Genomic DNA, 15,757 nt, shown 5'->3' with positions numbered 1-15,757 from the left:
CTTGGTTTACAACTGTTTCTTTCATTTATTAATCAATGTACACTAAAAAGAAACCACCTTATTTGTTATCTGGATAACTCATTATAATTCAGAGATAGAAATGATCCATTACATTCTGTCTCATTCCAAACTATTCTGGAACAATCTCCACTTTCATAATGTGAGTTATTTCTAATTGTTCTTGTGACAATAGAGTATATTGACTTTAGAAAAACTGAACTTTCCAGTGTGGTAACCATAAAAAATTTTAAAATTGAGTAATCTCCGGAAAAGCAATTATTTGTGTATTTTGCAGCTCAGGGACATTGATTAAATGTGAATGGATCTGATATTCAGATCCTGTAACACTGTAGCCTTTACTCTTGAACTCTCAAGATGGCTTTGGCACCACTCCAAGTCTCAGCGCAAAGGGTGTTGGACGTTTATCTGTTCAGATCCTAAGTTGAGCAACAAAACTGCTTTTGTTCAAAGAATAACTAATGGATGAGTAATGAAGTCACTTACCCAAAGCCAAATTCCATTGTCAATAAGAGGAGGTTTGGATTGTATAGTTTCATCTAACAACTATGTTGGAATTTAGATTTTCTAAGAGAAGCCAGAAAGCAACTGTACCTTCAACGGGACTACTCTTTCTCAAGAAGATATCAGCAATGTGTGAAGTATTTTCATCTCTTTAGTTTTTTCAGAAGGGGCTCTTGAACATGTGTTATATTGTAAGCTTAACCTGTTAAGTTGAAATTTTGACAAATTACTATTTTCCCTGTTTATTGTCATTTTTTTTTTCCAGTAGAGCTTTTGAAAGGTGTGGGGGCTTCTTGATTATTGTTTTTGTTTTATTTTGCTTTGCTTTCTTTTAGAAGAGCTTTTAAATGCTCGTATAACAAGAGAGCCAAATTGGAACTAGGAAGGCAATTCCTTAAGACTGTTTTCCAAACTTAAACTTCCTGTGGCTGTTACTCTGTTGTATGAATACTTTTGCCTTAGGACAGGATGCAAATGGTGTTAGGGTACATCCTCTAACAAAGTACAGAAATTAAGCTAACTCCATTGAGTTTTGCTGCCAGGGCACTAAATAAATATACTTTTTTTCAAGATTTTATTTATTTATTTGACAGGGAGAGAGAGATCACAAGTAGGCAAAGAGGCAGGCAGAGGGGCAGGGGGAAACGGGCCCCCTGCTGAACAGAGAGCCCCATGAAGGGCTTGATCCTAGGACCCTGAGACTATGACCTGAACTGAAGGCAGAGGCTTAACCACTGAGCCACCCAGGTGACCCGCTAAATTAAAAAAAAAAAAAAAAAAACTTTTTATGTATATTATGTATTTATATACTATTATCTTGGTATATATTGACACATTTATACACATATGTATATACAATGTGTATGTATACAATACGTGTGTGTGTGTGTGTGTGTATGTGTGTAACATTGCATCCTTTACATCTTATCACAAAAATGCTTAGAGTTAGAAAGGGGAAGTTGATACTAACTTCTGCATAGCACTCTTGATGGATTCCTCCCAGTTCAGTAGATTAGGCACTTCTCCTTGAAATAGGAATAAATTTTAAAATAAAATTGGAAAAAATGTGTCCTTCCTTTTGTTGTGCAGACATCTACGATGGCACTCAAGGAAAAGTATCGAGCTGGCTACAGACACATTTTTAGTAAATATATTTGCACAGTTCTCAATTTTTTTTTGTTATAGTGAATTAACAGTGTTCCTGCCACAAAATTATTTCTTCTCAGTCTTTTTTTTTTTAAATTTTAATGGCTTTCTTTACCTAATTTTAAGTAACTTTTCTACTGCTGTTCTCATCACTTTTTCTCTTTCTCCAGCAAATGTTCTTGCAAATGTTCTTTCTAATAAATTTTGATTTTTCACGTGATTCTGTTACTTCTGGTGTTAGGTCTCTACAGGGTACCTTTCTTGTGAACTCCAGCATCCTGGATAGCATGCTGTCTTCTCTCCAGGGGATACTTAGCCAGCTACAGGTCTTGGTCTCTGATGAATAAAACAGAGGTTTACATGGCTTTTTATTTTATTTGAGCCCTTTCCTCCTGTTTCTTTTCAGTCCATATTCCATTATTGTTACTGTAATTGTTATTACTATTTTTTCTCAATTTTGAACCCTTTATAAAATTGCAAGATCAAAGGATCATTTCTAGTTTCTAAGTTTAAAGAGAATTCTTGTAGTTTATTTACATACTACCCCTGCATAAGGAGATGTTTAGAACTTGGAATTTTAGCCTATGGAATGAAAGTGAGAAAATAATCTTGTCTTAAATCTATAAGCTTTTCCAAGGGCAGCATGACAGGATAGTCACTAACAAAATTTATGGTTGGGGTCATAAATGGTGGATCAATGTATGAGTAAGAACATATGCCTTTCCATTTTTTCCTATAACTATGGCATTGTTAATCTAGTAGTTTTTCTGTTCTTTGAACCCTCAGGTAATGACTGTAGCTAAAGACAGGATATTAGGTCACAAAATTATCTGATTTATTGTTATAAATTCTACATGTTTGTACTTTCAGATTTTTCACCATGATGGCAAAATATCTAGACTTGGAGGAGGTTGCAAATTTCTCTAACGTTCATTAGATTTTTCTGAGGACTCTGATGGATACTTTTGCTGTGATCTCTTTTAAGTTCATTGAAATTCAAAGTAATTAATTGAAATAAAGCCCTGTATTTGTGTATGCATTCTGAGTAATTAATTGAAGTGAAACACATGTATTGCTAATCTTGCATGCTGTGATTAAGGTAGAAATAAAGATATCCATCAAACTAGATTACTTCTTCATCAAGGAGGTGCAGAAATATCTCCATAGCTGTTTGGCTCATTTTAATTGTATCAGAGCCTCTTATATCACAGGTTTAAGTGAGACACTATCCCCCCCATTAAAAAAAGAGAATATTAGGATATAAAAGTATACTAATCAGCATGTGAAAGGAATTTCAGTGCATTCAAAGGTCTCCTCACTAGTAACATTAGATTAATTAAAGTAACAAAACACATTTGTGTGTTTATTGATCTATTTTCACTTGTAGATGCATAAACACAGAGAGGACCAGATGGACCCTTAAATTTACTATCATATATGTTCAAATGATCCCCTATAACCTCTCTAAGCCCTTTAAAAATGAGAACGGTGCAACCATACCTATATGAAGAAGAAATCTAATTCATGACAAAAAAAAAATGACACTATAGCTTTCTTAAGTTAATATTCCTCCCTCCAATAGGAATATAGTTTCTAAAAGTACCTGCTTATTCCAAAAAGAAAAGACTCACTTACTCTAACCAATTTCTTGGTTAGTTTCTCAAAATTACCCCTAGTAAGGAGTTTGGGTCACTCAAGATGACTGGAGAAATAATATCTCAGAATAATGAATGATTTGACACAAAGTGATTCCTTGAAAGCCAAAGTTACCATTTCAGGAAATCCATTCTCTTGTGGTTCAGTGAGCCATGAGGGAGATGAGCTGAACAGAATGAGAATAAATCAAGATTGGACATTTCATGGATAGAGAGCCCACTCTTTAGGGATCTCAAAATGCTACAAGAAGCCCTGTTTTTTATAGCACTTATGTGTGATAAAAATCTACATATTTTCATCTTAAAGACTAAGTGAAAAACTATAAACTTCAGTGATTTATATATAAATATAAATATATATAAATATAAATATATATCCACATACATAATAACTTAAACCAGCAAAAAGCCTTCCTAATTACTTATAATTACTTTAGCAATTAGCTGTGCAAAAGAAAAATTTGATTTCAATAAACACTTTTGTTTTTTTGTTCATTCTGTTGTACAAGTAAGAATTTATATGATTTGTATCTGTTTTGGTTCGTCTTCAAGTTAAGCACAAAACAGACATGACCTTAGACTCTAAGACTTCAGGAACCTGTGGGTTGGAGTAGTTCAACTGCAAATGCAGAGAGACAAACACATGCAGATCCCTGATGACAAAATGGCTGAACCCCACACTTTGCTTAAACTGGACAAGCAAATATTAATACCACTAAAAAAAAAAAGAAATTGAATAATGTATTAAGTAGTAATACTGAAAACAGTATGTATTTATCACACAGAATCCAAGTATTTAAAAAAAATCTCTAGGTTTTAAAACTTTGGTTAAAATTACCAGATCAAATGGCAGCATCAACAAAATAAATTGAAAAATATAAGGTTGAGAAAAACAAAAACAATAGGAAACAGACATGTAACAAAAATATTTCTATAAAAATGCACTTATTGACATAGAAAGAACTACATATTTGTTATATTTTTTTAAAAAGCTATCAGAGTTTCTTATTCTATTTATGTCATATAATATAGAATAAGTAATATTATATTACATGTAATAGTAATTGATAATATTAATGTAAATAAATTACCTACTGACTTATAAGACACATATTCTAGAAGTATAATACAACAAAATTTGAACAATAGTTGTATAAAATAGTGAAAATATATTTATGATTTTTAACCATCTCTGTGTTTTTTAATTTTTCTACAGTAAATATGTATTACTTGTGTCAAAAATATTTTTAATTCAGGGCACCTGGCAGTAGAGCTTGTGACTCTTGATCTCAGGGTTGTAAGTTCGAGCCCCACTTTGGGTATAGAGATTACTTAAAAACAAAAGAAATCCTTAAAAATATATATATTTTTAAATTCAATTCAAGATACTTTGGGTTCATTCTGGCAATTGTTGAACCATATGTGATTCAAACTCCCCTGGCTTTCCAGTGAAATATTTCCCAATGAGATATCCATGGAAACACAACAAACAATATAATTTCTCAACAGCACAGAAAATTAAGAAGCTCTGTCAGCTAACTGAACGTCTCTTAAAGGAAGTCCTCCTAGTACAGGGTGAGTTAAATAGACTGAGAGATGACAAGGAGCAGCCAGCCCATTCAGAGACCTCTTTCTCCCCCGCGCTACTCCCTGCCTCCATGGAACCCCAACCACGGAGACATGGGGCCTCCTACCAGAAAAACCTAAATTCTGTCTTATTCATGAATTGCCTGCTAAGGTCATCAGAGTTGTCTCCTCTTCTTACATCAGATCTTGCATCTTTTACTACTATTTGAAGGCGGAGGTTCCAGAAATCCAATGGGGCCAGAGACACAAGAGGAACAGCAGTGGTAAAAGGGGAAGAAACAGAAAGAGTACTTGGAGCCTAAGAATCAGGAACATCAAGAATGATTGAAAGAAGGTCAGAGAATCAGAGCCCTGTCCCTCCTCTGTGGGGATAGAGGCAAAAATGGAGACAGAAGCTATTTCCCCTTGGGAGGGGAAAGGAATCCAGAGGTTTCCTCTCCTGCTCCGAAGACTTCCTTATTCTTAAAGCAAAGCCATGGGATAGAAATAATTGTATCTGTTTCAAGGGAGACATCAAAGCCCAGAGAGATAAATACTTGGCCTAAAATCACAAAAAAGAGATAACAAAATTCTAAATCCTCATAATCAACCCTAGCACTCCAAATGATGATGTTAGTACTTTTAATTGCAAATGCCAAAGATCAAATTAATCAAATGTCAGCATCAATAACCAATACACTGAAAAAACACATGGTTTTTATTTTTTTTAAGATTTTGTTTATTTATTTGAGACAGAGAAAGAGCATGAGCTGGTGATGGGGGAGGCGGTCGGCAGATGGAGAGGGAGAAGCAAGGAGCCCAACTCAGGGCTCTATCCCAGGACCCTGAGATCATGACCCGAGCAGAAGACAGATGCTTAACCTACTGAGGCACCCGAGTGCCTTTGATAGTTTTGTTTTCAAACTAATCGTTTCTTTACCTAACTAGTGTCCCTTGAGGCAGTGAAAGTGATAAAATTATCACTATTATAAATTTTTCTATTCTCAGTTTTTTAAGTTTATGATTTATTATTATGATTCAGTTAACAAGACAAGAAATATATACACAAATAAATAAAGCCAATAGCCTGCTGGAAGTACCTCATCACCACAACCTACACCCATTTATTAGCCATCTGCTGATGGCATTTTTCTCTATCATTAGTTTCTTAACTACTTGAGAGGAGGAATGATATCTGTAGCTAAACAGACTTCTTTCTCAATACCATGTTGTACATACAATACAAATTTCAAAATATTTTTGATAGGAGATTCATTAATCCTAGGTGGCTTAGAGGTAAAAGTTGTGGGATGCTTTTTAATTAATACGACTTTTGAATTCATTCTGAAATTCCTACTATAAACGGTAATTCTACCTAAACTACATTTGGTAGAAAAGTCAATGCTCTCAACCAAGGACAACATCATTTCAGTTTGTAGTGAAGAGGAATTTAAGTGCTGCTAAGTTCACTGCCAGCAAAGGACATGCATAGATAAGGGATGTAGATTTGAATCACTTTTCACTAACTACTGGAGATCATTTTTATTTTAAATGGGATAAACGTTTGCTGATGATCTAATATGCAAGCTTCACAGTATGCAATTTATGTAATTATGTCATTATTAAGTAGAGTGTCCACTATCTTCTACAGATTACTAAATATGCCTCCTCATATAGAATTCAGCAATCTGTAAAGATTTTTTTCATAAGACAGGTAGAAAGGTCAACTTCATAGTCTAGGTTTTGTATCCAATAGTGTTTGATTTGATACTTGGTATTAATTGTTCTGAACTGTGGGGATGTTTCGTTATTTAGGGTGCCTAAACCACAAATGTCTCCTGGCAAGACCTCCTACCATTAACAATGAGATTAGCAGAGGAAAATTCAAAAACACGCATGGGGATTGTTTGTGCTTTTTCTTTTTTTCCCCCCTGGTCGAGTGTGTTTTTGCTCTGTGGGAGAGAAGACAGTTTGAAACAGCACCGCATGACAAAAGAAACAACTGACCGCAGGTCGCTAGTGTGCTTCAATGAAGCAGAGGTTTCTACCGCTCCTCTCAGCAAAGGGGAGGTTGCTAACGGTCCCCTGCTGACTTCAAATGTGCTCACAGCCGGCACCCAGCAGCCACAGTGGAAACTTACCGGTGTGATAATAATCACTTAGAGTGAGACTGTGGTGCAGACCCTTTCCCCCCAACCAGAAATCCCCTGAGTAAAAGCTTAATCCCCTGGGGAGACACAGAGATGCAAAAACATAAAAACAGGTGTACATTTCCCTGACACTAAGAAAAATTGGTTATGAACAGCTTTTCACTCTTGATATCCTCTGAGTCAAAAAATGAGCACAAGAATAGCATTACCTGAGCTTTTAACTCAGAGGTGCCTTAAAACATTCACTGAGAACATCTTTAATATGTAAAAAGGGATAATCTTTGTTAAAAGAAAACTAAACTAAAATCAGCTCCGGTAGAGACTGAGTGTGTGTGTGTGTGTGTGTGTACATGCAGCATGCATCCATATGTGTAAATAAAATATTGGAATAATACATACCAATATATTAATAGTTATTAATAGTTATTATCTCTGGAGCATGGGGTACAGGGTAGAGTAAGAACCACTCCTTTTACTTTTTCAATGTCTGCATCGCTTGCATTTGTCACAATCACCATACAATAGCATGGTAATTATTTTTAAAACCTTTTTTCACAGTTACTTTGAACAATCTCTTCTAATAAAGGTAAACTCTGTTCGCTAAGAAAACTGTCCTAGATTTTATGTAAAACAATTTGCAGTTTGAAACAATTTTATTTACCTTTGCTCTACAAGCATTTTGAAAATTTCAAGGTTCAATTAATTTTCTTCAATGCGGTTCATTGTTGCCAGAAACAAAAGCAAAGTTTCATGTGGTATCTGTGAATAAAAAGATTAGTAAGTTTAAAAAAAAAAAAAACTGTCTTAACGTTTTACAAAAGGTGGGGTTTAAGTAACTACACGTTAACTACACGTAGTAAAATGTGCTTCAAAGATCAGCATCCTTTGGATCATTAAATTCATGATGGTGATTTTTAATTAGATGCAACTTTTGTGTATCACTTTCCAGATTACAAAAAGCTTTGCTCTTTCATAACCACATTTTCTGCAACAATAGCCGTCTGAATTGGATGTTAAACTAATTTTAAAGAGTAGTGTAAACCAAGAAAATTGAAAAATGTCAAAGTCCAAGAAAACACAACATACAATAAAAATACTCTTGCTACTTCACACTGAGCTACCACTGAATGCTGTCAAACTCTAACAGGGATTCCTAAATGCTAGTGATTCAAGGATATCGCTGATTCACCCCTTTCAGCAAATTTCATGAGGAATAAAGGTAAGACAAAAGAACACAAAAGAAGCTCTAGTTCCACACAGGTGAACTTGGCGCTAGGGCCCACGTAAAGCAAGATGGCCTAGCCTTTCTCTCACACATTCTTATTTTTCACTGTATCCAAACACACTTAAGATCGGATAACAACATTTCTGGGAAATTGGTAGCATGTTCTCTCTAAGGATATGTCTGCCAATGCTAGGGAAAAGCTAACCTTATTTTTATATTTTAAAAGTCTGTGAAAGCCACATTGTAGCTTAATTAAGTACTTGCTTTAGAATCACCTTTGGATCATTTTGAATTTATAGATCCCAAGACAGGCCAAACTGAATCAGAATTTCATGGAGTGAAGTCCTAGTGGGCATAGACATATTAAATATATGCCCATAATATAATATAATATAATAAATATATTAAATATACGCCCATATTTACACCTCCACAGGGGATTACCATGCCCTGATTATAAAATATCTGTAGAGAAATCTACGATGATAAAAAGAAAATTACCTGGTTAAAAAAAAATAATTTTAAAAGTATATACTCCATTTTCCCAACTCCAAAATTTAAGATTATTTACCTGAAATTAGCAAGCTGAATGAACAGTGATTTGTGCCCTTAGATAATCCAGACCTTCTTTGAGCTAACATAAGGTCAGCATGATAAAGTGGGTATTTTCTAAGTTTCTTTTGCCAGTGTGCAACCATTTTCAATTTTGTAAAAGGAAACTATCAGAAACTTTTCACATGAGAACTTAAAAATTCTTCAAAAAAGTAAATTCCAGTGACAAAAACAGTTTCCTGTTAACATACAGAGAGAACCCCTTTTCTGTCACCAAAGCACTTTTCTAACTGAAGCCTATGTGACCTAATAGTATAAACCTTATATATGCATATTTCTCCTTTCAACAGAATTCCTCAGAGTGAGGAAGCTCAATCATCACTCCAGAATTCCTGGGAAAGGGGGGAGAAGGAGTTAATTCTATATATATGTTTAAGAAATTGAGGCATACACATATTAATAAGTTAACGGGAGTCTGCAGCAGGCCAGGAATAGAATCCAGGTTACATATTTTTAGACTCCTGCCTCTTTGATTTTCACACACAATATGATACTTGCCCATATGCTTTAAAAGGACACAGCTTTCAGCAACTAGAGTAGCAGAAAAGAGAGACTTTGTATGACCCCAGAATGCAGTAGAAATCTTCATGGCACAAACATGTGTGTGTCCGAAGTGTTCCCTTCAAACCACCATGCCTTCCTTCACGTCTCCTTTCTCCCTCCGCAAGCTGCCTTCCCTCCGAGGAAACACGGGATGTTCAAGGACAACATTAACCTCAGCTACTTACCATAATCCAAGCACACGATTAGGCACTTAACACGAATTAGTTTTTTAAATAGTCACGACGATGATCCCGCAAGAGGGGTGTTACTCCCAGCGGATAGGTAAAAACAAAACAGAACAAAAACAAAAACCTAAGGTTTCATGACCTACCAGAGGAAAACCCGAGGTTTTTTTTGGACACATTCCTGAAGGTAATGAAAAGTTAATACTGCGGCTGAAGTCAATCCAGATATGGATTGACTTCAAACTCTTCCAGGTGATCGATGGGATCAAGAGAGGAAAGATAGCCCAGTGGAGACCAGTGGTAACTCGGGCTCTCACTCCTAAAACGCATCTTAGAAAAGAAAACGTTAAAGGATTCATTGAAGCAACACTGTGTAGAATAAAAGTAGGAAGTCGAGGATTCGACCACCAGGTTTAACTGCTAGCTCTGCAATTTTTGACCTTTTTGACCTTGGGCAAATTACTTAAATCTCAGTTATCATTTCCTCTTGGTCATTGTGAGGATTCAGAGACTATGATACAGGTTAATGTTTAGTTCTTTGCAGGGCACAAAGCCAGTGCCCGGTGAATATCAGCCATTGCCCTTTGAGAAAGCCTAATGCGGTTAGAGACCCAGGTGAGGACCCCACGCTCCTGGGGCTGCTTGTCTTCTCTGTTGTCAATAACAGCAGGCAGCCAATCACACAACAGCCTCTGGCCGATCACCTTTCCTCACATAGTCTACGAGTTCTTAGCATGGTATAAGAAATATTTTCTGTACATTTTATTTTGGCCTGTATTGGTTTGGAGTTGTTAAAATACCTAATAATTATTGAACATTTACTGTTCTCCAAGCTCTACGCGTCTTAATGTATTTAGTCTCAGAATGAGGCTATGAGGAAAGATGTTGTCACTACGGATGGTGTCACCATTTAATAAATAACACAAGGAGAAGTGAAGGCAGGACTCAGATCCAGACACTCTGCCGCAGAGAGCACACCCTGAAGTGTCCTACCCCAGTCCTCCCCAGGGCTTCTCACTGGGCTGTGCACTGATTCACAGACGGCATCCGTCAACTTGCTTCATTACTCTCCATCCCCAGCATTTTAAAGCCTTGACTTTTCTCTTATGGAGAGGCATCATCTCGACGGAGTCATGGAAGAGGAGGAAGGAAGATCTTGATTTCTTATCACCTGACAAGACCTTTGCTTCGGGATTATAGCGTTCCCGAGTTCCACACCTGATCACACCATTTACCGCGAGGAGCGCCTTATGTCAAGTCAGCACATTACCCGTGTCCTCTGAGTCTTAAAAATTGAAAAACAGGGACTGTAAAATTTGATTCTGCTCATTAAACTAAATGTAAAATAAAAATCTTGCATAAATAAAATTTAGTGTTAACTTTTTTTTAACACAAAGGGTAATATATTAAGAAGAGTCTATGTTAACACAGTGAAAGAATTTCAACATTAAAAACCGGTTCCTGGTTGCGTTATGTGGCAGCCCCCTAAGCTTACCACAGTACAGATTTTTCATGAGAGAATTTTCCAGATCTGCAAATTAATCCGACATTCTCGCCACTTATATTATGTAAAACAAGATTTGTTCAAGGCTTCCAATCTCATCTGCAATTAGTTGATCACAGAGAGTGGGACTGTGAATAAGGATTGTAATTAAGTGCTCTTTCTCATAACGTTCATGCACACACACACAGCCAGAGGAGCTTTCTTTCAGTATATTTTTATGAGACCGCAAGAGCTTCCTCTCATTTTGTCCCCCAGGCTTAGAGGTGTTTCTCAGTCCTGGGACGGCCAGGAGGAGCCTGAGGTGGCCTAAATTGTGTCATCTGTTTATTTCACAGCCCTGTTTATATATTGTCATTTTCAACCTACCGTGTGTCCCCAGGGAGGGAGGCCTGGGCTAAGATGTCGTTCACTGCTCTGGTTCAATGTGTTAAGTGTTTAATCACCTCTACCCACAAACATATCCTTTCGGTGAGCAACCTATATAATCTGTAATTATTTTTCCCTATGTTATGTTTGTTCTGATTACGTTTATTGAATTCCAACTCAAAAATTAGGGCTTTATGTATCTTTTTAAATTGCATCTTTCAAGTAATTCATTCTTATTATTTTACAAAGGTTGCTGTTTGAGAAGTTGCAGAGGCGCTGCTCCAGGCTACAAAAACCTTGATTAGTAGGAAGTTGAACCTCTTTTCTCCTCTCCCTATGCTTATTCATATATCTAAAGGGTCAGACTTGATTTTACTCTCTCAGCACTTGAGCCAGAGCTCATACCTGCCCCCTGGAGGTTGGAGGAATCATAGGTCACTTCTTCATGGGTAAGCCAGGAGGACACCAGACCATGATACTGGTAGGGTCACCAGACACGAAGCCCAGGGGCCATACATGAAATCCGGCTAGCAGAAATTCTACTTTCTTTGGCTTTCCTATGGCTAATGCTAGAGCATCTTCTCCCTGCCTGTTGAAACCTCACCAGGTCAATGTAAGTGCAATTTCTGCCCTTTTTAAAGTTTTCTGAAACCTTGACTATCAACACTCTCTTCCCATGGTTACCCTCTGCCTGGGTCATCAGTGCGAGAGCTTTGTCGGATTGCCTCACATAACCTGCCCCGAGGTTAATAGGGACAGTATTTGTTCACCGTTCCTGGTGGATTCCATTGCCTCATACATTCAGAATCATCATTCAAATTCACTCACCTGACCTGGTGTTGGGGTCAGCCTAGGAGCTCCAACTTTTAGGGAACAGTTGCCCTTATATGCTATAAGCCTGAAGTCAAGCCTACCTCAACTCATCCTAACAAATTTCAATAACTTTGAATTTCAGCTGGGAGGGGTGCGGGTCCTGGTCCTTTTTCTACCAAATAACAGTTGGGTTTGATCACCTTCTTCACCAGCAGGATTCGAGTTTTGCTCATTAGTAGTCTTTGCCAAAGGATATACATCGCATATATTAATTCTGTTTCCCTAGAAATCCTCTTACATAGTTTAAAATTTTTGTTAACCTTAACATTTTTCAGACATCACAGTTCATTTTAGACTTTAGCACCTCTGACATTATCCTGACAGTCAGTATCACCGTAATATTTAAATATGTGGCCTTTCTTCTCGTGTTTCACCAATTTAAAATCTGATCCTGTCAGTAATTTCCCGGGAAGTTACACTGGTTTCTCTCAACACTTCTTTCTTTCTTTCTTTCTTTCTTTCTTTCTTTCTTTCTTTCTTTCTTTCTTTCTTTCTTTTTTTTTAACACAGCCAGTATGCAAAATGCATAGTTCCCTAGCACCAATTTTCCTAATAACTTTCTTTTCCTTTTACTGGATGAAACTATCAAGTGAGATAAGACAAGAACTTATCAAATGCTCTGCTTTTGAAGAGTGATATTTTCAATTGAATGTGTACTTGAAGTCTAGTTTTTCATTCCTACCAGGTGAATTTAATTTATTTGCTTTCTTTAGTCAGGTCCTTGTAGTATAACTTACAGTGATGATAGCTAATATTTATTGAATACCCCCTTTTATGCCAGGAAGTTTATGTTTAATCTCATATAATTCTCAGGGCAATGATAATCCACATTGTATAGACAAGGAATCTGAAGCACTGAGAGATTAAATAGTCTGGGGACCCCAACTGTAAGTACCATGTTCAGGGTAGGAGCTCAGGCAATCCAGCTCCCAAGTTCAGCCTTGTAACCACTATGCTATGGCACTACCTAATTTTATTTCTAATCTTCTTTTATCTTCACACAAATACTCTCCTCAATTCTCCAGATTTTTATGAAGGAATATATCTTTTTGGCACACAGGTATACTCTGTTCTCATAATAACAGTTCTGTTTCTTTTGAACCAAGAATGATGACATCCTTTCATGGTGCATTTCCAGTAGTGAATTCCATCCTTTCTCACCTCTCAGATCATATTTACTTTCATATCACAATCTCAGTTTCATTTTGTTGATTAATCATGTTTTTCACCTATTCTGGCCTTTAGATAATGTACAGGGGAAAAAATTTTAAAAAGATGCCCTGAGCAAGTTAATCTAACAGACCTCCCTCAAAAGTATACTAGGTTTTGACAAATATAGGGAGGAGTATACCCCATATTTCTATTCCTTACTTATAATAGATACTTTTAAAGTGAAAATACTGAAGAAGGGTCGTTTGTAAGGTTAAAGTTGGAAGATATTTTGGAATTCATCTAATTTAACCCTTTATATTACCTTTGAAGAGATGATACTTGTGTATGTTAAATGATCTGCCTATAATTAAACAATCTTGGTTCCTTAAATTATTTTACTAAAGTAATGCTTTCAGCAAGTGATCAATAGTTAAAATGACACTTGGTTTTAAATTTAATTATATTAATTATCTTTCTCCCACATCTTTCTCCCAATTTAATAGGTAGTACATTTAAAATACCCACCTTTGTCATTTTGCATTTTGAGTTTCTAAGGCTATAGTTGTTTCAATTATATCCATAGTGATAGATTCAGAATGGGTGAAAGACTAGATCTTGTAACATAAAAACTTCTACTGTAATTAGACAGCACATGTTCTGGAAAATACATGTGAAAACAGTGTACATAAAAATTCTGTAGCATTTCTAATGAAGAATCCTTTCTAAAAATTTCAAATGTAGGCAAAAGGAGAATAATAAAAATAGAATACTGGTTCTCAAAGCAATCTTAACAACAGAAAAATATGCATTCAGTGGGAAAGCATACAGCCCTTTTTCTCTAGTAGTTTTTCTTTTCCTGAATTGGAAATACAACAGATTTCTTCTCCCATTCTAGTAACACTGTATTTGATAAGGTAACAGAGTTCCCCGTGGTTGTTTAATTCATTACAGGCATCCCTCATTTTATTGGGCTTAGAGATACTGTGGGTTTTGGTCTTTTTTTTTTCCCTTGGTTTTTTGTTTGTTACAGATTAAAGTTTGGTGGTAACACTGAGTGGAGCAAATGAAGTGTATTGGACCCATTTTTTCCAACAATATTTGCTCACATCGTGTCTCTGTGTCACATTTTGATAATTCTTGCAATATTCCAAACTGCCTCATTATTTTTACATTTGTTCTAGTGATCTGTGATCAGTGATCATGACTTGCTGAAAGCTCAGATGATGGTTAGCCTTTTTTTTAGCAATATTTTTATTTTTTAATTTTTTTAAATGAAGATTTGTACATCTTTTTAGGCATAGTGCCATTGCACACTTAATAAACTACAGTATAGTATAAACATAACTTTAAATGCACTGGGAAACAAAAAAAGTCATTTGACTTCTTTTATTACAATATTTGCTTTATTGCAGTGTTCTGGAACTGAACCACAATATCTCCAAGATATGCCTGTATTTTGCCATAAGTGTAATTTACTGATACATTTCATTAAAAAAAAAGTTGGTTTTATATGTAAGCATTGACTTAAAAAAAAAAAAACAAAACCCAGAGCATTATGAAGAAACATTTTCAAAATCTGTAATTTAATGACAAAAATTTGCATCAGCAGGTCAAAATGGTCAACTGGGAAGTCTGAAAAAATTAAAGACTGTGGAAAACCTAAAGTTTCCTGAAGTTGATACAGTTTTAATTATAACCCAATGCATATCCTATCCAGCATCTGATGTCATATTAAAAATAAAACTCAAAGGTAAAAAATAAACTCAAAGGAAATCAAATTTCATTGCATATTATATACATCATTTCTGAGAATAAAAATTTGCAAACAGGGTCTTGTGGGATGTCTTGACAATAACATAATAGAAAAATAGGGGCACCTGGGTGGCTCAGTCAATTAAGCCTCAGACTCTTAATTTCAGCTCAGGGTCATGATATCTAGTCCCATTCGGGCTCCATGCTGGGCTTGAAGCCCCCTTAAGGTTCTTACTCTCTTTCCCCCTCCTCCTCCTGGTACACACATGTACTCTCGCTCTCAAAAAAAAAAAAAAAGAAAGAAAGAAAAGAAAAGAAAAGAAAAGTAATGATCTCAGCGTAAAGAAATCCATTTCTTTTCAGCATTTCTCCCCTGGGTTTTCGTAATGGTGGCCAACTACTTTAACAAGTGTCTCCTCCTTGTCAGCCACCTAATGTGATGGGATTCACCTTTGTTATATCCCACAAGGGACTTATCCTCAAGGCAGGGCAAAATCACTTACTAA

At 36.0% G+C, this 15,757-nt stretch overlaps 1 long non-coding RNA gene across 1 annotated transcript; it reads right to left on the bottom strand.

Moving 5' to 3' along the window:
• Window positions 1-246: 246 nt before the first annotated feature.
• LOC125096043 (uncharacterized) lies at window positions 247-8,638 on the bottom strand. The gene is made up of 3 exons (XR_007126036.1): window positions 7,701-8,638; window positions 1,925-2,004; window positions 247-724 (listed from the first exon to the last, which is right to left on the bottom strand). It is a non-coding gene; the product is annotated as an uncharacterized LOC125096043 (long non-coding RNA).
• Between the last annotated feature and the right edge of the window lie 7,119 nt (window positions 8,639-15,757).

This window comes from Lutra lutra, chromosome 3 (genome assembly GCF_902655055.1).
Source record: "Lutra lutra chromosome 3, mLutLut1.2, whole genome shotgun sequence".
NCBI lineage: Eukaryota > Metazoa > Chordata > Mammalia > Carnivora > Mustelidae > Lutra > Lutra lutra.
Note: the sequence above shows the minus strand (reverse complement) of the source record. Positions and strands in the feature narration are given on the sequence as shown.